We start from the raw sequence: 24821 nt of genomic DNA, 5'->3' as shown, positions 1-24821 counted from the left end.
TTCTGTAAAGTGCCAAGGTGTAAACACTTTAGGTTTGCAGGCCCATGTGTCACACTTTCTTTATTAACATTGTTACTGATATTGTTCTGTTCTTTACCACCACTTGAAAAATGTAAAAACTACACCCACCACAGGGCTGTACAAAAACAGACTTCATCTCAAACTGGGGCGGAGTGGCCCCAGTTTGCCAGTCCCAAGAAGTGACGAGAAAGCTTTCTGTCAGGAAAGAAGAAAAGACATTTTAATAAATGTACATACTAATTTTAACAACGACATGTCCACCAACTCTCATTAAGAAAACTTTGATGATATACCTTAGGAAGGCAAAATGACACCCAAAAGTTGGAGATAGAAGGAATAGCCTGCAAGGTATTAGTAAAACTCTATGAAAATCCAAACAAGCATTATGAAATTTAAATGTATAGAATTAAATACTAGAAAATGGGCTTCTGCAGCTAATTTAGAATGCTGGAAAGAGTGCTGTTCTAGCTTGATGATGACAAAAAAAAACCAGAAAAAGCAACAGAATTGCAACTTTTCTCTACCCTATCAGAGGGCTGAGGGCAAGGGAACTCAAGGACAGTGAATTCCAAGGTGGGAAGGGAAGTGTGGCCGGCCTCACCTGGCGGGGCACCATAGCAGGGGTAAGATGACATTAGCTACCATTTTAAGAAATTGCTGAAAAGTCATGTGGGACCCAGGATGTCATGTTTTTTATTATATAGATAATGGGTCAGGCGGGAGACCCAAACACAGAGGGGTTTGCAACCAGCTGTAGTAAATTCCGTTGAGTTCTCCCAGGGAAAGACCAGGGACAGGGAAGGGGGCTAGAGAGGGTCCCCCCCTTAGCACAGGCATGAAGGGAAGTACAGGCCACTTTGCCCAGGAAGGCACAAACCCATTCCTCACCCAGACCCTTCTGTCATATGGAGCACACTGAACTGGAAAGAAGAGACCTACATGTCTATCAAAAGAAGAACTGATAACAATGGATATATAAATCACAGAATATTCATACAATGGAATATCCTACATGTTTTAAGATGGACGCCTCCTCAAAACTACACAATGTTGGAAAGACAGTCTCTTCAACAAATGTTGCTGGGAAAACTGGACAGGCACATGTGAAAAAATGAAATTAGATTGCTCCTTAACTTCGTACTCAAAAATAAGCTCATAATGGATTAAAGATCTAAATGTGAGACTGGACACTATAAAACTCCTAGAGAAGAACATAAGCAGAACACTCTCCAACATAACTCACAGCACCATTTTTTCCATCCTTCTCTCAGAATAATGGAAATAAAAGCAAAATGAACAAATGGGACCTGCTTAAACTCAAAAGCTTTCTCACAGAAAAGGAAACAATTAACAAAACAAAAAGACAATCCATGGATTTGGAGAAAATATTTGCAAATGATGTGACAGAGAAGCGATTCAGTTCAGTTCAGTCACTCAGTCGCGTCCGACTCTTTGCGACCCCATGCACGCCAGACTTCCCTGTCCATCACCAGCTCCCAGAGCTTACCCAAACTCACTTCCATCGAGTTGGTGATGCCATCTAACCATCTCATCCTCTGGCGTCCCCTTCTCTCGCCTTCAATCTTTCCCAGCATCAGGGTCTCTTCCAATGAGTTAGTTCTTCGCATCAGGTGGCCAAAGTATTGGAGTTTCAGCATCAGTATCAGTCCTTCCAATGAATATTCAGGACTGATTTTCTTTAGGATTGACTGATTGTATCTCCTTGCAGTCCAAGGGACTCTCAAGATTAGTCTCCAGCACCACAGTTCAAAAACATCAATTCTTCAGCACTCAGCTTTCTTTAGAGTCCAACTCCCACATCCATACATGACTACTGGAAAAACCACAGCTCTGACTAGACGGACCTTTGTTGGCAAAGTAATGTCTCTGCTTTTTAATATGTTGTCTAGGTTGGTCATAGCTTTTCTTCCAAGGAACAAGCATCTTTTAATTTCATGACTGCAGTCACCATCTGCAGTGATTTTGGAGCCCCCCCCAAAATAGTTTCTCACTGTTTCCCCATCTATTTGCAATGAAGTGATGGAACTGGATCACCAGTGTGTTCTCTTGGCAAAACTCTGTTAGCCTTTGCCCTGCTTCATTTTGTACTCCAAGGCCAAATTTGCCTGTTACTCCAAGTAACTCTTGACTTCCTACTTTTGCATTCCAGTCCCCTCTGATGAAAAGAACATCTTTTTTGGGTGTTAGTTCTAAAACGTCTTGTAGGTCTTTATAGAACCATTCAACTTCAGCTTCTTCAGCATTACTGGTTGGGGCATAGACTGGGATGCCCCAACCAGTGACAATGAATGCTTTGCCCTGGACACGAACAGAGATCATTCTGTCATTTTTGAGATTGCACCCAAGTACTGTATTTCGGACTCTTGTTGACTATGAGGGCTACTCCATTTCTTTTAAGGGATTCTTGCCCACAGTAGTAGATATAATGGTCATCTGAGTCAAATACACACAATCCAGTCCATTGTAGTTCATGGATTCCTAAAATGTCGACATTAACTCTTGCCATCTCCTGTTTGACCACTTCCAATTTACTTTGACTCATGGACCTGACATTCCAGGTTCCTATGCAATATTGTTTTTTACAGCATCAGACTTTACTTCCATCACCAGTTACATCCACAGCTGGGTGTTGTTTTTGCTTTGGCTCCGTCTCTTCATTCTTTCTGGACTTACTTCTCCACTGATCTCCAGTAGCATATTGGGCACCTACAGCCCTGGGGAGTTCATCTTTCAGTGTCCTATCTATTTCCTTTTTCATACTGTGCATAGGGTTAGTTTCCAAAGGGATTAATCTCCAAAATTTACAAACAGCTTACGATGTTTAATAGCATTAACAAACCACTCAAAAACCATCAAACAACCCACTCCAAAAAATTGGCAGAAGACCTGAATAGACATCTCTCTAGAGGGGACATAAAGATGGCCAATGGGCACATGAAAAGATGTTCAACAACACTAGTTATTAGAGAAATGCAAATCTAAAACTGCAATGAGATATTACCTCACACCTGTCAGAATGGTTATCATCAAAAAATCCACAAACAAATGCTGGAGAGGGTGTGGAGAGAAGGGAACCATCCTACACTGTTGGTGGGAATGTAAACTGGTACAGCCACCATGGAGAACAGTAAAGACGTTCCTTAGAAAACTAAAAATAGACCTACCACAGGGGCTTCCCCGACAGTGCAGTAGGAAAGAATCCACCTGCCAGTGCAGGAGGCGTGGGAGGCACAGGTTCGATCCCGAGTCGGGAAGATTCCGTGGAGGAAGAAATGGCAGTCCACTCTAGTACTTTTGCATGGAGAATCCCCATAGACAGAGGAGCCTTGTGGCTACAGGCCAAAGGGTCACAAAGAGTCAGACACAACTGAGCAACTAAGCAAGCAAGCGCAGAGCTATCATATGACCCTGCAATCCCACTTCTGGGCATATATCCGGAGAAACACATTATCTGAAAGGACACACGCACCCTAATGTTCCCTGCATCACTATCTACAACAGTCAAGACATGGAAGCAACCTAAACGTCCACCGACAGAGGAATGGTAAAGAAGACGCAGTTCAGATATGCAATGGGCTATTACTCAGCCATTAAAAAGAATGAAATAATGCCATTTGCAGAAACACGGATGGTCTAAGAGAGCGTCTACTGAGTGAAGTAAGTCAGAGAAAGAGAAATATCGCATGACATCCCTTATATGTGGAATCTAAAAAAGAAATTATACAAATGTACTTGCTTACAAAACAGAAAGAGATTCACAGACTTAGAAAACAAACTTACGGTTGCTGGGGGGAAGGGACAGTTAGGGAGTTAGGGATGGTCATGTGCATACTGCTATATTTATGACCCACAGAGATGTTATGGGGAGGGAGGTGGGAGGGGGGTTCATGTTTGGGAACACATGTAAGAATTAAAGATTTTAAAATTAAAAAAAAATAAAAAATAAAATAAAATGAATAACCATCAAGGACCTATTATATAACACACGAAACTCTGTTCAGTGTTATGTCAGCTTGGATGTGTGGGGGTTTTGGGGGAGAGTGGATACATGTACAGGTATATCTGAGTCCTTTGGCTGTTCACCTGAAACTACCACAACACTGCTAACTGGCTATAGCCCAATACAAAATAAAAAAGTATTAAAGTTGGAAAAAAAGATAGATGCCTCCTTAAATGAGGGGAAAAAATGGATGAATCCCCTGAGAAAAACCAGATACAAAATGATTCTCTGTATGTAGAATTAACCTCTTTTATAAAGTTGTGCAAAATTTACAGAGTTTATCGATAGGTGATAGATGTATACACATTTTTATATAGTGTGCAAAATTAGCAAAAGAAAAATATGTGTGTACATGCAAGGTGATGATTTAAGAACCTCAGAAAGTGGCTGCCTCTGGGCCAGGATTCTGAATTCACCTCAGGGGCACCCAGGGACTTCTAAAGTGCTATTTATGAATAATCCAATTATTATACTGACTGCTGGGAATATGTGTTATTTTCAATTACCATTAGTCTTTAACTTTACATATATGTTACATGCATCCTTATGAATGCATGAGAGTTTTTGTAATTAAAATGGAAGTTCTGTGCAGATCAGATGTGCATGTAAGATTTAACAGCACAGCCTCCATGATAGGGAGGGTGGAGAGGAGTGTTAACTGCCATGTTTATTTCTTGCTTAATGCGCTTCTGTTTCTTCATTTGTTTGGAGTTATTATTCTTTTTTTTTTTTGGCAACACAAGGAGGAGTGTGCATTTATACATGTCTTAAAAACACTAAAGATAACTTTTAGCTACTAAAACTATGAATTATGTTCATTTTAGGAAGAGTCCTTTCTGCTACATAGTAAGATTACCTTGAAAGGATAAACATGAGATTTATACAACTTTCATGTTTCTAAGCTACTAAAAGACACACAATCATTAAAAAAATATACCATATCAACTATAAAATCTTCTTTGCCATATTTGCTTCTTTTAGAAAAGACGTTTACTGTGGCCAAATAATCTTTTTTTTTCATTGCGGACAAGGTAACATGGTGATCATAAGATTGCATATTCCTTTACACAGACAAGAGGTCCTGAGGTTCTGAAAAGCCAAGTGGAGCAAGTAATTAGAATGCCTGGCTGAAATTCCATGAAACCCCAAGAATCAGTGCTGTGTTTCTTTTATCCCTAGGTAACTTCCAAATTCTTTTGTGTGGTTAACAATGGCCAATGACCAGAGTGGGAAGAGCTTTACATGGGAGTTAATGCTCTCTCAGGCTCTTTCCAGGTCTGAAAATCTTTTGGGTTCTTTTCAATGCAGCCATATCCGCAGCCACGAGACAATGTGATGCAATTAGACTCTCTCTCCTGTGGTTTTATCAGAGACTAACAGCCTGAATAGAAAAGCGTTATTTACCAAAGCAGACAGACCACAGTCTACAGAACTGTGTTTTTTGGGAATATTGCTTCTCCCCAAATACAGCATGAGTCCCATAGAACAAGGGACCTTGTGTTGTTATCTTAGCATTACTGGAGTCTAGCTCAGTGTCAGGAGTGCCCAACGTATTGACAAACTGTTTGCTGAGTGCACCTGTTTGCTTAGCAGTTCAGAAAACTAACTTCTTTTAGCCAGCCAGCCATATATGTCATCACAAGCGCAGGCGGCGACGGCGCGCCGGCGCACTGAGTGCAGGCGGTGGCGCGCACGGCTGAGAGCTACCCCACGCCCGGTGGCGCGCACGGCTGAGAGCTACCCCACGCCCGGTGGCGCGCACGGCTGAGAGCTACCCCACGCCCGAAGTCAGGGACAGCGGCCCAGAGTGCCAGGCTGCCACAGCGCAGGATCGGCCGGGAGGAGACACCCCACGTCCGAGGTCAGGGGCGGCCAGGAGAAGCCACCTCGCGCCGGAGGCCAGGGGCGGTGACCCTGAGGAGCCACCCCGAGCCCGAAGCCAGGAGCGGCAGCTGGGAGGAGCCACCCACGCCGGAGGCCAGGGCCAGCACAGGGAGGAGCACCCCGAGGAGCGGTGGCTGAGCAGGCGCAGGAGGGCCTAGAGGAGCTATCCCACGTTGAAGGTCAGGAACCGCGGCAGTAAGGAGATAGCCCTCGTCCAAGGTAAGGAGCAGCAACTGTGCTCTGCTGGAGCGGCCGTGAAGAGATACCCCACGCCCAAGGTAAGAGAAACCCAAGTAAGATGGTAGGTGTTGCAAGAGGGCATCAGAGGGCAGACACATTGAAACCATACAGAAAACTAGTCAATCTAATCACACTAGGACCACAGCCTTGTCTAACTCAATGAAACCAAGCCATGCCTGCGGGGCACCCAAGACGGGAGGGTCATGGTGGAGAGGTCTGACAGAATGCGGTCCACTGGAGAAGGGTATGGCAAGCCACTTCAGTATTCTTGCCTTGAGAACCCCATGAACAGCATGTAAAGGCAAAATAATAGGATACCAAAAGAGGAACTGCCCAGGTCATCAGGTGCCCAATATGCTACTGGAGATCAGTGGAGAAATAACTCCAGAAAGAATGAAGGGATGGAGCCAAAGCAAAAACAGTACCCAGTTGTGGATGTGACTGGTGGTAGAAGCAAGATGTAATGCTTTAAAGAGCAATATTGCATAGGAACCTGGAATGTCAGGTCCATGAATCAAGGCAAATTGGAAGTGGTCAAACAAGAGATGGCAAGGGTGAACGTCGACATTCTAGGAATCAGTGAATTAAAATGGACTGGAATGGGTGAATTTAACTCAGATGACCATTATATCTACTACTGCAGGCAAGAATCCCTCAGAAGAAATGCAGTAGCCATCATGGTCAACAAAAGAGTCCGAAATGCAGTACTTGGATGCAATCTCAAAAACGACAGAATGATCTCTGTTCGTCTCCAAGGCAAACCATTCAATATCACAGTTATCCAAGTCTATGCCCCAACCAGTAACGCTGAAGAAGTTGAATTTGAATGGTTTTATGAAGACCTACAAGTCCTTTTAGAACTAACACCCAAAAAAGATGTCCTTTTCATTATAGCGGACTGGAATGCAAAAGTAGGAAGTCCAGAAACACCTGGAGTCACAGGCAAATTTGGCCTTGGAATGTGGAATGAAGCAGGGCAAAGGCTAATAGAGTTTTACCAAGAAAATGCACTGGTCATAGCAAACACCCTCTTCCAACAACACAAGAGAAGACTCTACACATGGGTATCACCAGATGGTCAACACCAAAATCAGAATGATTATATTCTTTGCACCCAAAGATGGAGAAGCTCTATATAGTCAACAAAAACAAGACCAGGAGCTGACTGTGGCTCAGATCATGAACTCCTTATTACCAAATTCAGACTCAAATTGAAGAAAGTAGGGAAAACCACTAGACCATTCAGGTATGACCTAAATAAAATCCCTTATGATTATACAGTAGAAGTGAGAAATAGATTTAAGGGCCTAGACTTGATAGATAGAGTGCCTGATGAACTATGGAATGAGGTTCATGACATTGTACAGGAGACAGGGATCAAGACCATCCCCATGGAAAAGAAATGCAAAAAAGCAAAATGGCTGTCTGGGGAGGCCTTTCAAATAGCTGTGAAAAGAAGAGAGGCGAAAAGCAAAGGAGAAAAGGAAAGATATAAGCATCTGAATGTAGAGTTCCAAAGAATAGCAAGAAGAGATAAGAAAGCCTTCTTCAGCGATTAATGCAAAGAAATAGAGGAAAAGAACAGAATGGGAAAGACTAGAGATCTCTTCAAGAAAATCAGAGATACCAAGGGAACATTTCATGCAAAGATGGGCTCGATAAAGGACAGAAATGGTACGGACCTAACAGAAGCAGGAGATATTAAGAAGAGGTGACAAGAATACATGGAAGAACTGTACAAAAAAGATCTTCATGACCCAGATAATCATGATGATGTGATCACTCATCTAGAGCCAGACATCTTGGAATGTGAAGTCAAGTGGGCCTTGGCAAGCATCACTACGAACAAAGCTAGTGGAGGTGATGGAATTCAAGTGGAGCTGTTTCAAATCCTGAAAGATGATGCTGTGAAAGTGCTGCACTCAATCTGCCAGCAAATTTGGAAAACTCAGCAGTGGCCACAGGTCTGGAAAAGGTCAGTTTTCATTCCAATCTCAAAGAAAGGCAATGTCAAAGAATGCTCAAACTACCGCACAATTGCACTCATCTCACATGCTAGTAAAGTAATGCTCAAAATTCTGCAAGCCAGGCTTCAGCAATATGTGAACCGTGAACTTCCAGATGTTCAAGCTGGTTTTAGAAAAGGCAGAGGAACCAGAGATCAAATGGCCAACATCCGCTGGATCATGGAAAAAGCAAGAGAGTTCCAGAAAAACATCTATTTCTGCTTTATTGACTATGCCAAAGCCTTTGACTGTGTGGATCACAATACATGTGGAAAATTCTGAAAGAGATGGGAATACCTGATCACCTGACCTGCCTCTTGAGAAATCTGTATGCAGGTCAGGAAGCAACAGTTAGAACTGGACATGGAACAACAGACTGGTTCCAAATAGGAAAAGGAGTCTGTCAAGGCTGTATATTGTCACCTTGCTTATTTAACTTCTATGCAGAGTACATCATGAGAAAGGCTGGGCTGAATGAAGCACAAGCTGGAATCAAGATTGCCGGAAGGAATATCAATAACCTCAGATATGCAGATGACACCACCCTTATGGCAGAAAGTGAAGAGGAACTCAAAAGCCTCTTAATGAAAGTGAAAGAGGAGAGTGAAAAAGTTGGCTTAAAGCTCAACATTCAGAAAACGAAGATCATGGCATCCGGTCCCATCACTTCATGGGAAATAGATGGGGAAACAGTGGAAACAGTGTCAGACTTTATTTTTCTGGGCTCCAAAATCACTGCAGATGGTGACTGCAGCCATGAAATTAGAAGACGCTTACTCCTTGGAAGAAAAGTTATGAGCAACCTAGACAGCATATTCAAAAGCAGAGACATTACTTTGCCGACTAAGGTCCTTCTAGTCAAGGCTATGGTTTTTCCTGTGGTCATGTATGGATGTGAGAGTTGGACTGTGAAGAAGGCTGAGCGCCGAAGAATTGATGCTTTTGAACTGTGGTGTTGGAGAAGACTCTTGAGAGTCCCTTGGACTGCAAGGAGATCCAACCAGTCCATTCTGAAGGAGATCAGCCCTGGGATTTCTTTGGAAGGAATGATGCTAAAGCTGAAACTCCAGTACTTTGGCCACCTCATGCGAAGAGTTGACTCATTGGAAAAGACTCTGATGATGGGAGGGATTGGGGGCAAGAGGAGAAGGGGACGACAGAGGATGAGATGGCTTGATGGCATCACGGACTCGATGGACGTGAGTCTGAGTCAACTCTAGGAGTTGGTGATGGACAGGGAGGCCTGGCGTGCTGCGATTCATGGGGTTGCAAAGAGTCGGACACGACTGAGCGACTGAACTGAACTGAACTGAACTGAGCCAATTACAATGGCAGATCCTGAGACCACAAATACGGTTAATACACTTTTCTGCCTTTAGAAGGTTAGATCTACATAAAAGTATAGTCTGGAATTATATCTGTCACTAACTACATGGTTAAAACTCACATGTTGAGTGAAAGATGCTAGACACAAAAAGAGTACATTCTGTATAATTCTGTTTATATCAAACCAAAACAGGTAAAACTAAGCTATGGAATTTGAAGTTGAGAGAGTGATTCCCTGAAGGAGGTTAGTGACTGGAAGGGGACCTGAGGCGGGCCAATGAGATCAGTTAGTGGTCTTTTTCCTTAATTTTTGAAATACACCAAGCAGTAATATTCATGATGTGGGCACTGTTATATATGTATATTTTAAAAAGTATTCATTTAGCTAGGTATGTGTTTGGCTGTACCAGATCTTAGCTGTGGCATGCAGTATCGATCCTTCAGTTGCAGCATGTGGAACCTAGTTCCCTGACTAGGGATCGAACCTAGAACCCCTGCATTGGGAGTGCAGAGTCTTAGTCACTGGACCACCCGGGAAGCCCCTATGTAAGTTATGAGCTCATTTTCAAAAGAATAACACTTAAAAAAACCATACGACTTGTCTCAGGGGATTTCTCCACTGTTCATACAGTTCAATATTCTCCACACTTTGCCAATCTTGTTCTAACTCAAATGCCACCTCCTGCATGAAGTCCTTATGGAACCCCAAACTTGAATGAATTTTTTATTCCTCTGAAATGCCACAGCATCTTACTAATGCAGCTTCCTTACTTTCCTTTAACTCTGAGCAGTGTGTCAAAATATGAAGCAATCCTCAAGTCACACACCTATCACAGTGCTTTGGATGTATTAGGTTCTAGAAAATTCTTTAGCCCATATAAACACATAACACTTTATTCCCTGAAGTGCTCCATGTGACTTCTTCCTGTGGTTCAGGGTGATATTTAATCTGTCTTTAATTCAGTACAACATATACCATCCAAATGGAACCATCCAAATGTGATGTTAATAAGCCTGAAACCCTTTCTACCAATGGCTTGGACATGCTAAAAGGAAAATAACAGTCTGTCCATTCTCATAATAAATATAATAAAAAAATTCAAAACAAAAATGTTACTGGTAATTTACTATATACATCATCTTACAACTTGATTTTTACTCTTCAAATGCCACACACATCTTCTCATGTCTGCACAAGCCATTCTCACTGAAGTTCACTGCATTTTGGAACAATGCTTTGGCAGAATGGCCACAGGCAGAAAGAATGGATCTGATCTTGCTTAACCAACTCCCCATCTATGGATATCTGGGCCATTTCAAAATGTTTACTTTTAAAATGATGAACATCTTTATTTAAAATTGTCTGTTCATGCTAACTATGTAAGGGTAAATGCCCAAGAGGTTTACTTTCTGGTTAAAATTATATGGGGCTTCCCTGGTGGCTCAGATGGTAAAGATCTGCCTGCAATTCTTTTCCTGAAATCCCTGGGTCGGGAAGATCCCCTGGAGAAGGGAATGGCTACCCACTACAGTATTCAAAAGTACACCATTACAAAGGATTTTCTGGAGTATACACTGTTAGATACAAAGACTGCAGGGATGTCTGCTTCACGGATGCACTGTTCTCACTTTTCAACATCTCTGAAGTCACATCTCTTAAGATCAATGGCATCTTCCAGTCACTGTCAGGCAGCTGGCTGTTGGGATTGGGTTAACTGCCTGCACCAGGATGTAACACCTCAGCCAGAAAAGGACCTGGAGACCATTCCAGGAATGGATGTAAGTGCTGACTACTGTCTGAAATCATTGTGATACCTTCTTTATGCTTCAGAAAGCGCCAGAATTGAATCTCACAGAAATTCAGCAGCTTAGAGGAATAAGCATAAATAATTCTTTTATGAAATGCTTCATTCTTAGGGCTCTCAAAGGTACAGCTGATAACAGTGTGAAAAACATAGGTGTGGATGCCCTAAGTTGAAAAGAGATTCAGGAGTGTTGAACATTTATATGAATGGAGGGCAGTTTGATGTGTGTTTTCCTCCTTCCCATTTCACAAGGACTGGGTTTGACTTGAAAGTCAAGGTTAGAAACCTCAAAAAGCTTTACTGCACTTCTGACCCACTCACCTCAGCCAACAGAGACTGGCCCTGGAAGCACTTCAACTTATTTTTCCAGTTGTTTCCTTTTAACAATTCAAGGACAGAGTTCCTTTAGCATTATCTTAAAAACATCTATTCTGTGATGGCCTAATAGAAGTTTAATAGAAGTTTAATAGAAGTTTCTTTTCCTGAAATGCATCCTTTTGGGGATTCCTCTGCTTCCTCATGTCCACATCCCAGTAGGTTCGCCCCTCTTTACACAGCTAAACTGAAAATTAATCCTAAGATTTACTATTTATAGTTTTAATACAATTTTACATTTTTTAAAAAGCTCCAGGTAAGAGGCAAAACCATCCTGCAGCAAGCTAGGAGATAAATGCACTGTTCTGGTGGAACAGCTGTAGAAGAAAGGAGGGCAGTGGAGAGGAGCCAGGAGGAAAATGAAGACAGAGTGATGGTCAAATTTGTACCCAGTCACCACGGGAACCATGTGATCGTGTCTTACACCAAAAATAAGGGGATGGGGCTCCTGAGATGTTTGCTGAGAAACCACATGAGAAAGTGAAGGGCTAGTATGGATTATTTTGACTTCTGAGGCAGTATCTATTTCAGTGAAGCAGGTGGAAAAATCAGGGATCAAAGATGCAGGTGTGAACACAGGGTGATACCCAAGAGTGACTGACACGATGGCAAAGAGAAAAGCTTGGCACTCACCCACACTGCCAAAGTTAAAAAAAATAAATAAATAAAACTTTCAAGAACGAAAATATCTAACTAAAATGCAACGTTGAATCATACAGTGTGTGATGTGAGCCCACAGATTTTCAGAAAAATCCTGTACACTAAGAGTATGATTGTGCGCATGTGAGTGTGTGTGGTGAGGGGCAGGTGAGGGATATGTTTTGGTAGGGTCTTCATCTTGGGGAGGAGGTGGGAGGAGAGAGGGGAAGGAAGAGAGAGAGGCAGAAAGCTGATTAGGTTTGGATCACCCTGGTGTGTAACAGTGACATCATCAAAGGTCTTATGGCAACCATGAAAATATAAGCTCCGTGGAAAGCCCAAAAGATTCCAGAGAAGGATTGAATGGTTTATAAGATGAGAATGATGATTTAAATCTTCACCATGTAAACTTCAATGGACTGGGAGTCCCCAACTGCTATCTCAATTTTACTTCTCTATGAAAATACTGTTTACATTACTCCATAGTGTGCTAATTATGTTCTAGTCTTTGTATTTATCAACACTTGATTTTCTTTCAGAAGAAAAAGGTGAGGGATGTTCATCTCAAACTGGAGGTGAAGTTCTGGAATGGATTCAGAATCTTTTCACTGATGGAAAGGAGTAATATTTTTCTCTTCTACAATGTCCGAAGTGACAACCACCAATACTGTGTATCTACTATCAAGTAATAGCGACATATTAGACAGCATATTAAAAAGCAGAGACATTACTTTATCAACAAAGGTCCGTCTAGTCAAGGCTAAGGTTTTTCCAGTAGTCATGTATGGATGTGAGAGTTGGACTATAAAGAAAGCTGAGCGCCGAAGAATTGATGCTTTTGAACTGTGGTGTTGGAGAAGACTCTTGAGAGTCCCTTGGATTGCAAGGAGTCAAACCAGTCAATCCTAAAGGAAATCAACTCTGAATATTCATTGGAAGGACTGATGCTGAAGCTCCAATACTTTGGCCACCTGATGCAAAGAGCTGAATCACTGGAAAAGACCCTGATGCTGGGAAAGACTGAGGGCAGAGGAGAAGGGGATGACAGAAGATGAGATAGTTGGACGGCATCAGTGACTCAATGGACATGAGTTTGAGCAAATTCCAGGAGCATCACTAAGTCAATGGACAAGAGTTTGGGCAAACTCCAGGAGATGGTGAAGGACAGGGAAGCCTGGCGTGCTGCAAGTCCGCGAACAACAACAACAATAGAAAGTTCAGCTTTCAGCACAGATACTCAGCCATATAGCCACCCCTACCTTCCCCAACAACACCAGGGAACACTTGGAGGCTTGCCATCTTCCTAGTCAGGGTGAAATGGATGATGTCACATTTACCCTGTCACTGGGAAATTCCTACCTAAGTGACAGTGTTTACAGACATGATCCAGAAACCTCTCTGCAGCGGGCCAGCTTCTCTGGCTTAGCTGGACATCAACCCAGGGAGGCAACAACAAGTAAACCTGCTGACAATCCATGAGGAAAACCCTTTCAACTTTTGCACTTACAAAGCCGTGGCGGAGAAACTGATCGCAGACCACGCAGTGACCTGTAGACTGTTTACTAAGCAATGATCTTCAGCAAACAGAATAACAAAGGTAGAAATAAAAACTGTGGATAGTTAAGCGTGTGGTTCCAGCGTTACAACAGTGCTTCTTTACAAGGTCTTACTAAAAACACAGCCTGGAGAGACCAGAGGGGTCCTGGTTTCCAGTCGACCAGCTCCTCCTTCTTGTCCCCTGGTTCTCTGCCATAGGCTCATTCACTTCCATTTTCCCAGATGCTTTCAGGATGAAGACACCAATGACATAACCTTCATCTCACTGTTCCTCTGGCTTGGAGATGAAAGCACAGAGCCTTTCTCCTGGACTCCAGGTTCCACCAATGGTACTCACAGGGCTCCAGAGATTCTGGATTCCATTTCCTTTAAAAAACCATTTATTTTTATTTATTTGGCAACACTAGGTCTTAGTTATGGCATGTGATATCTTGTTCTACTTGTGGCACGTGGGATCTAGTTGCTGACCAGGGATGGAACTCGGGCCCCTTGCATTGGGAGCTCAGAGTCTCAGCCACTGGACCACCATGGAGTCTTCCCATTTGCTCCTTCATAGAGATAAAATTGTTAGAGATGCTTCTCCAGTGTGAACACACAGCCTTCTGCCCCTGATAAAAACTACGCACCTCTGCTCAGTAGAGGAGAGTGCTAGAGAGCTTCCTGGCTTCAGTTCAGGAAAGACTAGCCTCTGAGTTGGGAAGACTTTCCTTTACCTAGAAGCCTTTCTGTGCGAGCTTCTATTACCAAACCACTTGGCGGCAGCAGGTATCAGCCTGCTCTGTGGACATTACACAGGGTCATAAGGCTGGACGTGGCAGGCACTTTTATAGACGAAAACCATGATGAGTCACTGGGGTATTATCTAAGACCTTGACTTTTAAATCCACTGTGACCTTTCATACACACAGGTGGATTTGTAATAAAACACAAGGTTTGCAAAATAATAGCTATCCATATTATGTGCAGTGAACTGTAATAGTTTCTCCTTCTGTTTCACTTTTAGAAGTGCTATGTAACCTCCTAAATTTATTTTTTAAGTGCAATCAGAAAAACAACAGAAAAGGTTAACAAGACAGGTGAAAATATAACTAAATTGATCTATTTATAGGAAATCTCAGAAACACAAGTGTGAAAGTTTTAAATATGAGGTTCTATTATTTCAGGTACTAGAATGATTTCCTATCAAATTCCAAACACAAAGGTCTAATTAATTTTTACGAAAGGATACGGCAGGGGCTTCCCAGGTGGCTCAATGGTAAAGAACCTGCCTGCCAATGAAGCAGATGTGACTTCGACCCCCAGGTCAGGCAGATCCCCTGGAGGAGGAAATGGGAACCCAATCCACTATTTTTGCCTGGAGAATCCCATGGACAGAGGAGCCTGGCGGGCTATAGTCCATGGGCTCGCAGAGTCAGACAGGACTTCGCAACTGAGCACACGCACACGAGAAGGATAAGGCAGTAAGATCGCAGGTGGAAAACATTCTGTAATGAATTAAGAAGGTTACACCGCAACAGACATGCTTGATGTAGACGGGTGTTTGTTCTGATCAGGGATTATAAAAGGAAACAAGAGGTGATGAGGTTGGGGGGCATCAGAGGAAAGGAGTGAAGGTCAAGTTTTCTTGGTTTGTACACATCACCTAATTGGCTCACTTCTGAATCCAGTGGAGAACGTTGGCAACTGCTACTTGAAGCACAAAGGGAACAGAGACTCCGGTGATTCAGGTCAGAGGTCACCAGTAAAGATACAAAAAAACCAAAGAGCTGCTCATCTTTGTTACACGATTTGCAAGCATAACCCGAAGAGCCATTTTTCCACCTATTAACACCAACATCATTTACCCTGCAAAATTCTGAGTGCAGAAACCTCTGTCTTCTGCTTTGAATCATCTCCAACAAAGCTAATGGCAATTAAAACTGAGTGGCAACTGGGCAGCAGACGAGCTAGGAAATGTTTCTGTTCTTTAAGGAGAGGGGTTGTTACTGAGCCACTCAGTCATGTCCGACTCTTTTGCAATCCCATGGACTGTAGGCTACCAGGCTTCTGTGTCCATGGGATTTTCCAGGCAAGAAGACTGGAGTGGGTTGCCATTTCCTTCTCCAAAAGGAGAGGGGAGAGTTAATTAAAAGCCTGCAAAGTTCCAATGACTAGATTTTTGCCTCTACATCTCTTTATCCATTAAGAATGGTGTGTTCCAGCTTGAGCAAAGCATGGCTTCCCCCTCTCTGAAGCTGTCAACAAATGATACTCTGCACAATGACAGTAATGTGAAGACTCCACTCAGTGTCCCAAAGGCAGACTGGTTGCAGATGCGAGAGGACCCCAAATTGTCAACCTCTTTTTGCTATAAGAAAAAAAGGAATAGTTGCAGAAATGCCAGTATTTGTAACAGCCTTAACAATGATCATTGAAATGATGAAGATTCTACAGTATGAGTTTATATCTGTGAGTTTGGAAAGGATGTCTAAGTTGAAATCATTCTAGTAAGACCTAAATAGAAACCTAGGCACTGCCAGCACCATCATAGTGATCTATTTTCTCTCTCTTCCCTCCTCTCTCTCTCTCTCTCTCTCTCTCTCTCTCTCTCACACACACACACACACACACACACACACACATTCTTATACCTCTCCAGATTTATTTATCCCCATCATGATTTGGCATCCAAATACTAATATGATGACTGTGCACTGGCCTCATTTTAATAATCCCAACCCTGTATGCCTACTGTTTAGAAGTTAAATTTAGAGTCTTCTGAATTCCACATATTCTATATACTCAACCATTAACACTTCTCTTTCTGGAGATTTAAATGCCAGGATTAGAAACGGTAGTACCAAATTCATACCCATATACGGGAAAAGGCTTCTAGTAATGGTTTTGCAAATTAAAGGGTTTCTCCAGATTGGCCAATTTACCTAAAATTATACTTTGCCCTTGAGAGAATCTAGGGAAAACTCCCGATTTTAGGCCCAGAATGTCAAATGGATGGAACTTTGACATCTTTTGGTCCAAGTGCATCACCACACATCAAATACAACAGCCTCAGCCTCTTGACAACATCTGGGACTATGTACCTCTTTACTGAAATTCTCTCATTCGTAGGTTTCCAAAGTTGTAGTTAATTTGGCTTTATTCTAATCAAGAAGTTCCTTTCCACTACCAACACCCCAAATGCTGCCCCACCTGCCCTCGGTTCTGCCCTCCCCTCACACCTCCTCCAGTGTTGGTCCCATCCAAACATACAGTTCAACCTTCAGAGCTACATCAGCGGCAACATGCATGTGCCCAGCCTTTAGGATCTCAAATACAACATGCCCAACACTAAATTCACGCTTTGCTTCCAAACTTCTTTTTCTTGTGTTCCTTTTTATAATATCATTCATCAATCACCCATCCAAAGCTGTCATTTTTTTTAGTCCAACCTCATTCAGACATCAGTTTCTCAAATTTATTTCTGAAATTTCTAGACTATTGTTATCAGCTTCATAGCTAACACTGTCTAAAACCAGTGTCTCCTACATACACTCCTCGTCGCAGGTAGAAGGAAGATTAACACCGACAGAAGAATGTCCAATTTCCTAGCGTCCTTCCCTGAGTCTCAACCTATTTTCTGATCTCATCTCACCAAACAAGCCACCTGCTTGTCACTCGGGCCCACTCACCTTCTTTCAACAATCAAATAAATGGTTTCCTCTGCTTAAAGTGCTCACATCGGCTCCTTTCCTCACAACTCTGATTACTGTAAAATGTCACCTCCTCTAACAAGCCTTCTTCAAATCTCCAGGCCCACTTAATCATTCCTGGGTGTTCCTACAGCACTCTGTTCATTCTAATAATATCACATATAGATGATGCCTTCTTGTTTGCCAGATGGTAACCTGCTTTAGGAAAAAAAAGGGGTTCCTTGCTCTTTGTATTTAACACACCTGCACATAGTAGGTGCTTAACCTTAACAACTGCTAAGTGAATATATAAACACAGGAAAAACACTCTGGAATTAAGAGAAGATGTGATTTTCAGTCCTGCCTTGGGTAGGACTCAAACTTCCATCTCTATCTATAGACTAATAAATAGTATCGTTTCTGTCTATGCAGTACAATTACAAGAATAAATGAAATCAAAGTACTACATCGAATACAGATAAATGTATTAAGTATAATCCAAGAATATAATCTTTTAATGTTTATTATTTCACCTAGATATAGCAAAGATTAACTATAGCCAATGTCTAAATTGTGGATGAATATAGGTGTAATGAAAAATAGGTATTTTACATATCTTAGCACTCATTGTTCTAGAAATTAAGGGTGACCTCAATTTAATATCATTATGCTGTACAGACCACACTAAGTATTAGCATCAGAAGCACTCACTATGTTATAGAGATAAAAAGCATAGACTTGATTAAAATAGGTATGAATTATAGCACCATATTATTACTTTGCTTTCTTATTAGCATGATCAAATTATAAAATGCTAATTATAAAATGCCTTTCTAGCATTTACCATATATATAAATCGTTTACATATATTATCCCATTATTCTCACAAGAGTCTCATGAAATAGGTCCCATTATTTCCATTTTACATCAGAGGAAACTGAAGTTAACTGTTTGGTTAACTTGTCCTGGGTAGCAAAGCTATTATGAGGCAGAGCAGAGATCTGAGTCTGCCCAGTCTGGTTCTAATCACTAGCCCACTGCAGCCAATCTATAAATGACATGACAGATGAGTACAATGCATGACCCACAGGAAATTCTTGATAGACGTTATATTCCTTTTGTACTAATGCTACTCAGGTGATGATGATATACGCAACTGGTCCTGAAGTCTGCTATATCATCGCCTGACCACGCCCCCAAGCCATATGGACTCTGTGAAATGGAGATCTTATCTGCATGGTGTACTACCCTCTTGCCCGTATAAAGCAGAGTTTCCAAGAAAACTAGAAAAAAAAAAATCAAACCATTTTAGGAAGCCATTAATTCATCCATTCAAATGGGAGCTAGATATATCTATTTTTTCTTTTGTTGAATCATTAAAATGTCATTATTCTGGGCTGAGGCAAAGGTAGAGAGTTTGCCAGTTCTTCCAGACCTTCTGATTGTCTTTCAACAAATCGCAGCATGTCAATGTCACTGTCTATTACAATCAGCGCGGTTCACACTGTGTTCCCTTGCTCCAGCTCTCCCTCCCCTTCTGAGACTCTCAGAAGCTCTCCTCTCACAGGGATGTTGCTGCAGTTCCTCCTTTAGCCTATCATTCAGGGAAGAATGGTGTGAAACACTCTCTCCAAATATAGCTCCCATTTCTGCAATGCTTTTGGCTGGCGCCTGCTTCAGATGTGAGAAATATATTTGCTTACAACTATTGGGGTAGACAGACTTTTTCATGGTTCCTTCAGCTGGGTTAATTCTTATATATAGATCTTTGTGGGTACCAACATGCTTTTTCATTGTTTTCTTACAAAGTATTTTTCTAGTTTAATACTTTTCCTATTTCTATAAATATCATGTGTCTCCACTGTCAGCTACACAGGGGTTCTTGAATTATGTACTGCACAATGTCAATAACTTAAGAATCATATATTTTAAAAAATATTGCTTACTTTTTATTCTTTATTTGTGTGTGTTTTTCTAATTATTTATCTGGTCACTCGACATGTAGCATCTTAGTTCCCAACCAGGGATCGAACCCTTGACTTCTACATCCCTGCATTGGAAGCATAAGAGTCTTAACCACTGGACCAGCAGGGAAGCTCCAACATTTTAACACTGATTCCTTTAGCACTTGCCATGTACCAGGTTCTACATTAAATGCTTCACATGCATTCTCAACAAACTTACAGCAACAGGGCAACAAAGAATTACTGGGCCAAAAACGGCAAGAGTGCCACGATTGAGAGTTCTGATCCTGAGGAAGTCTTCTATCTTTCAGAGATAACATCCCAACTATACTTACTTACTACCTGCTCTGTGGTTTCTATAAGGTCATGAACTCTTGGGGCTTTGTGCTTTTCACTGATAAAGAAATTAGCTTATACATTTCAATCAATAAAATAAAATAATTAAACTTGATGATCTCTAAAATCTTTCAGAAAATGTTTTCATTTTGTGGTTAATAAAAAAATAATATCAAGGTAATTCTGATCATCCAGAGAAAAAAAAATTAAAAATTCATTGGCCTACAGGCAGACATAAGCTCACATTGTAAGGGCCTTTTTGGTTAGCTTGCCTGGGGAGATTTGGGTAAAACAGTATGTTGTTAAGAAAAAAAATGAAGGAATATTTACTTATAAGAATCATACAAGTGAAAACACTAGGACTTAAAGTTAAAATAAGCAACCAAAGGAAATACTAAAAATAGATGAATGAGATACTGAGAATGAGAAATCAGGAACACAATTAAAGAAAATCTTATTTAAAATCAAGGGAGTAGCAATTTAATGAACAAGCAAAACTGGTCTGGGACTATGAGAATTAGGCATCTTCTAAGACCAAAAAATCCTCAACTATGCATTATATGCGCATGTACACACACATTTTTAAAATTCCCTCAGTGACAGTAACAGACTTATTCTTTTATTTTGATCTTAAAACCTCTTTCAGGTAAACGGGATTTGTATTACTTGGCAAATATTCATAATAATTACAAATTTAGGAAAATCACAGTAAGATAAATGTAAAGGAAATGATTTATTTATAAAACTCAAAGTAACATTTAGTGGTACAAATCTGCATAGACCCTTTTACTTCAATAGCATCAGCAGACAGGAGCCTGACTCAATTCTCTAAGAACAATCAGCATTTTAAACTAATGGGAGTAAGTCACTCTGAGAACTGAAACTATTCTTTAAGCCAAAATATTCAGACAATGACTAACCAAAGGCATTACCATATTCACAGAGCACAAGGTTTGGCTTATGGATTAAATCCACAGTAGTTTGTACTTTGCGTGTGTGTGTGGTTAGTCACTTCAGTCATGTCCGACTCTTTGCAACACCATGGACTGTTGCCCGCCAGGCTCCTCTGTCCATGGGGATTCTCCAGGCAAGAATACCGGAGTGGGTTGCCATGTCCTTCTCCAGGGGATCTTCCCGACCCAGGGATTGAGTCTTTTATACCTCCTGCCTTGGCAGGTGGGTTCTTTATTGCTAACGCCACCTGGGAAGCCAGTTTGTAACTTATATGTCTATAATAAATATTTCTTATATAATGAAAGAAATGCATTGCTGCAAATATACAATTTAATACTAATGGCAAATTAAGTTATCTAATGTTTATGGGAAACTGTAGACAGATTATCTTAAAAAAGTTTCTTTTCATTCCCCCCCTTATAAAAAAAATCACACAAATATAAAAATTAGTGAAAAGTAAAAGAAATCCTACACATTTCCCAAGATAGTTAAAAGTGATATAGACCTGAATTAAAATATCAGCTTTGCTTCTGTCCATCTGTGACTCTGGGCAAGTTTCCAACTCACAGGGTGTATGAAAGGAGTGAAGTACGAAAGACATCTAATTCAGTGCTTAGAGCCTTGTGTGTTCAGAACTAGTGTTGATTCTCTTCTTTATAGTATTTTTTCAATCCAGCAAAGATCTGCGGAGCTCCTCAAAAATAAAACGTGCCTCAGATGGAAAAGAACCTGCCTGCAATGCAGGAGACCTGGGTTTGATCCCTGGGTTGAGAAGATCCCTGGAAAAGGAACTGGCAACCCACTCCGGTATTCTTTCCTGGAGAATCCCATGGACAGAGGAGCCTGGCGGGCTACAGTCCATGGGGTCTCAAAGAGTCAGACACAACTGTGCAATTAACACTTTCTAATGAAGGTGATGAATTTAACATATATGCCTGGAACCACAAGAGGTGCCTTGCAGAAAGGGTATCTTGGTTTATGCAAAAAGGGAGAGAATTCTCAGCAGTCTCCCATGGTAGGAGAAGAGATGGCATGGGGGAGACAGAGCTCAGAGCTCAGGGCATGAGCTCAGCCACATGCCCCTCACACGGAGGCTGCTGGACGCTCCCCACCTACATCCAGTCTTCTCCAAGGGCTTCTGTCAGAGCTCCATAGACCTTGCTCCCTGAGAACTGATGTCAGGGCTTCTATCTGGCCCTAAGCTCATGAATCCCGAGGCATGTCCATCAGTGAGTTGCTAGACTCCAAGGCGCAGAGGGTTAGGTCATATCCACTTGCACTTGAACCCAGCTGCCCTGTGACCTTGGTAACTTAACAAGTTTTGGGTGATCTCGGGGTTTTTTCATATCCCGAGTTTTTCTCAGCCTGCAGCATATTAAAAAATGGCCAGCACTGGACACTTACGGATGGCTTGCTGTTGCCAAAATATTGGCTCTCTGTACACAGGTGCCAAATAGAAATACAGAGACAGAGTTTTGGAGGAAAGAGAAACTTTATCTCTTTGCCAGGCAGAACAGGACAGAACAGGCTCAGGCCTTGAAAAATTGTATCCCCACTTGGAGAAGACAGTGAGAAGTTTTATAGCAATGGTTCAAAGAGGATGTGATCAACTCCTGGACATTCTTCTGATGGGCTGGTGGCGAGGTAAGCAAGAATTAGCATCATTAACCTTCAGGTCCAACTGGTCTGGGGTCTACAAGCTTGTGGGCAGCACACCATTATTAAACCTTAATTTCTCCCACCTGGAGGGGGTTTCAGTATCCACAGAATATCTCAAAGATATTGTGCATATCCTTTTCTGGGGCACCAGGACCTTGCCCCAAGGCTGTACGATTGTTTCTCTTGACTATTTGTTTCTCTCTTGTCTTGCATCCCTAATTAGCGACAGCTTGAATCTGCACATTGGAACTCAAGAGAAGGTCATGGAGGATAAATGAAGGCTATTTCCTATAATTAAAGAAATGGGGAACATGGAAAGGCTTTGTGTCCAGAAGCCCCCGAGGGCCCTGTTTGGTATCTTTACTACTTGGTGTTGAGATAATCTTATTTAAACTGCCTGCTAGCTCCAGAAGGGCAGTGTCTGCTTCACCAGAAATGCCCATTCCTCTGAAAAAAGAAATGGCATCTGGGTGGAGACTCATCCAGAAGCACAGGACAGTGGGATGAATGCTCTATGACAGTGGACCCCTGCCCCTCACCCCAGTCAGTCAACATGTGTGATAACACATCGTTTTTAGCAACACTGTGGTCACCAAAAAGGTAGTGGCCTATTTGGGGGCTATTATTCCTTTTTAAAAATATGCCCCATCTCAGTTACCAAAAATCAATCAAGGGCCAAAGTGTGAGCTGTTTTTCTGTTTTCTTATTTAAATTGCTCCCGTGGTAAACATGACAACTGCAAACAGGAAACGAAGCAGAATATATTTGCATGAGTCAATGAACCACAATTATTTTAATGCATTGGTGACAGCCTGTGTTCTTCCAATATCTTAACCTCCTCAGAAATTTCACTTTAATGCCAAAATATCACTTATTCTGGATTGCACAAAGTGTACTGTAGTAATTAGGTGCCACCTTTTCAAAGACTAAATATAAAAATAGTGAGCAGCCTCATGGTTATGCTCTGGCTCAAAATGAATTCTAATTAGCTTCACTAAAGAAAATGGCTTATTCTCTTCTTCCCTACAATGTAATGCCTTTTTCACACTCTGACTAAGTTAATGAAACACAAAAGTCTTTTTATGAGCAAGACGCTCAGATATACTTAATATGGTACCTCAATAGAAAAGAATGCTGATGCGTTTCAGACAGCAGTAAACCAAATTACGAGTCATTTCGGTTTACCAAAGAGAGTAGGACTTTCTAATCTGAAAGGATCGAGTTTTAATTAGGTGAATGGTTTTTCAAGACAGTCAGAGAGGTCAAGAACATAGAAGAGACTAATGAGTTTTTCACCTGCAAAACTCTGGACTGTAATAAGGCATCACTTCATGTCTTTTCTGAGCACGGCCCTGTGAGAAGGAAACTGACTTCTCACGCATAGGTCTAGTGTTTGCTGCAAGGTGAGCCTTACAGATGCTGATTATTTCCTTTAAACATTTGGTCGAAACTCCAGGTACCTCCCACCAAGTGGCATCCATGATTAAGCAGAACAATTAGCTAATATTACTGCAGACGAGGAATCATTCAAGACACTGGAGCTAGTTCCCAGAGGAAGGGGGCTGGGTGCACACGGCACCTTCCCCCAGGAAGCTCACAGTCTAGCAGGAAAGACAGCCAGGTAACAGAATTAACCTCAGTGAGGTGGACATGATCACTGCATTTAGGAAAGGAAGAAAGAATAAAGTAAGGATATGCACTTTTTCTAGAAATAAAGTCAAACTGATAAAGATAGTATCATTTCATTGTTTCAGAGCTAAAAAGGAACGTATGCAAATACACAAGAGACTAAATTCATCCTACAGCAACTGTCAACTGCTTCAATAAACAATTGCTTTAACTGATGCTTGTTATCCCGATTTCAGAGACAACTTGAACTTTCTCTCCTGGTTCTCTCATTGCCCAAAAGGCCACAACTTTTCATATCTCACTGGTTATTTCCTATTTATAGAGATAGATTCATCATAAACTATACAGGTAAGATTTACAGTCAACCTCTAAGATTCCCTTCCAAGTAATACTTGGGTCCCCTGGAAGTTATCAAGTCTACCAGATGTTCATCTTCCAGTAAAAACATCAGGTGGCACTGTGTCCAGGTACTTCTCTAAGATTTCTGTGTTTGATCAACAGCTGACTCTCAAGCTGACATTTCTAATCCATTATCTTTAAAAATCCCACCTTGCAGAACCTCCAAAGCAAAGTTCCTCAGGACAGAGATGCGTTTGCTTACAGGAATGGAGGGGAGAAGGCATCCAGGTCTTAGAAAAACTGGCAGGGTAACAGGAAGAGATCTCAGGACATAGTGACTGTCAAGGATCAAGTTCAGGTTAGACAGCAGATGAATTCCTCAGCACAGGTCTGGCAAG

General features: G+C 41.6%; 1 protein-coding gene and 1 non-coding gene across 2 annotated transcripts in view; both read right to left on the bottom strand.

Annotated features, from left to right (window-relative positions):
* RNF150 (ring finger protein 150) overlaps positions 1–24821 on the bottom strand; it is a 271800-nt gene that overhangs the window by 232068 nt on the left and 14911 nt on the right. The gene's annotated exons all lie outside the window — the stretch shown is intronic.
* TRNAG-CCC (transfer RNA glycine (anticodon CCC)) lies at positions 9963–10035 on the bottom strand. Its single transcript has one exon. It is a non-coding gene; the product is annotated as a tRNA-Gly (tRNA).

This window comes from Capricornis sumatraensis, chromosome 17 (genome assembly GCF_032405125.1).
Source record: "Capricornis sumatraensis isolate serow.1 chromosome 17, serow.2, whole genome shotgun sequence".
Taxonomy (NCBI): Eukaryota; Metazoa; Chordata; class Mammalia; order Artiodactyla; family Bovidae; genus Capricornis; species Capricornis sumatraensis.
Note: the sequence above shows the minus strand (reverse complement) of the source record. Positions and strands in the feature narration are given on the sequence as shown.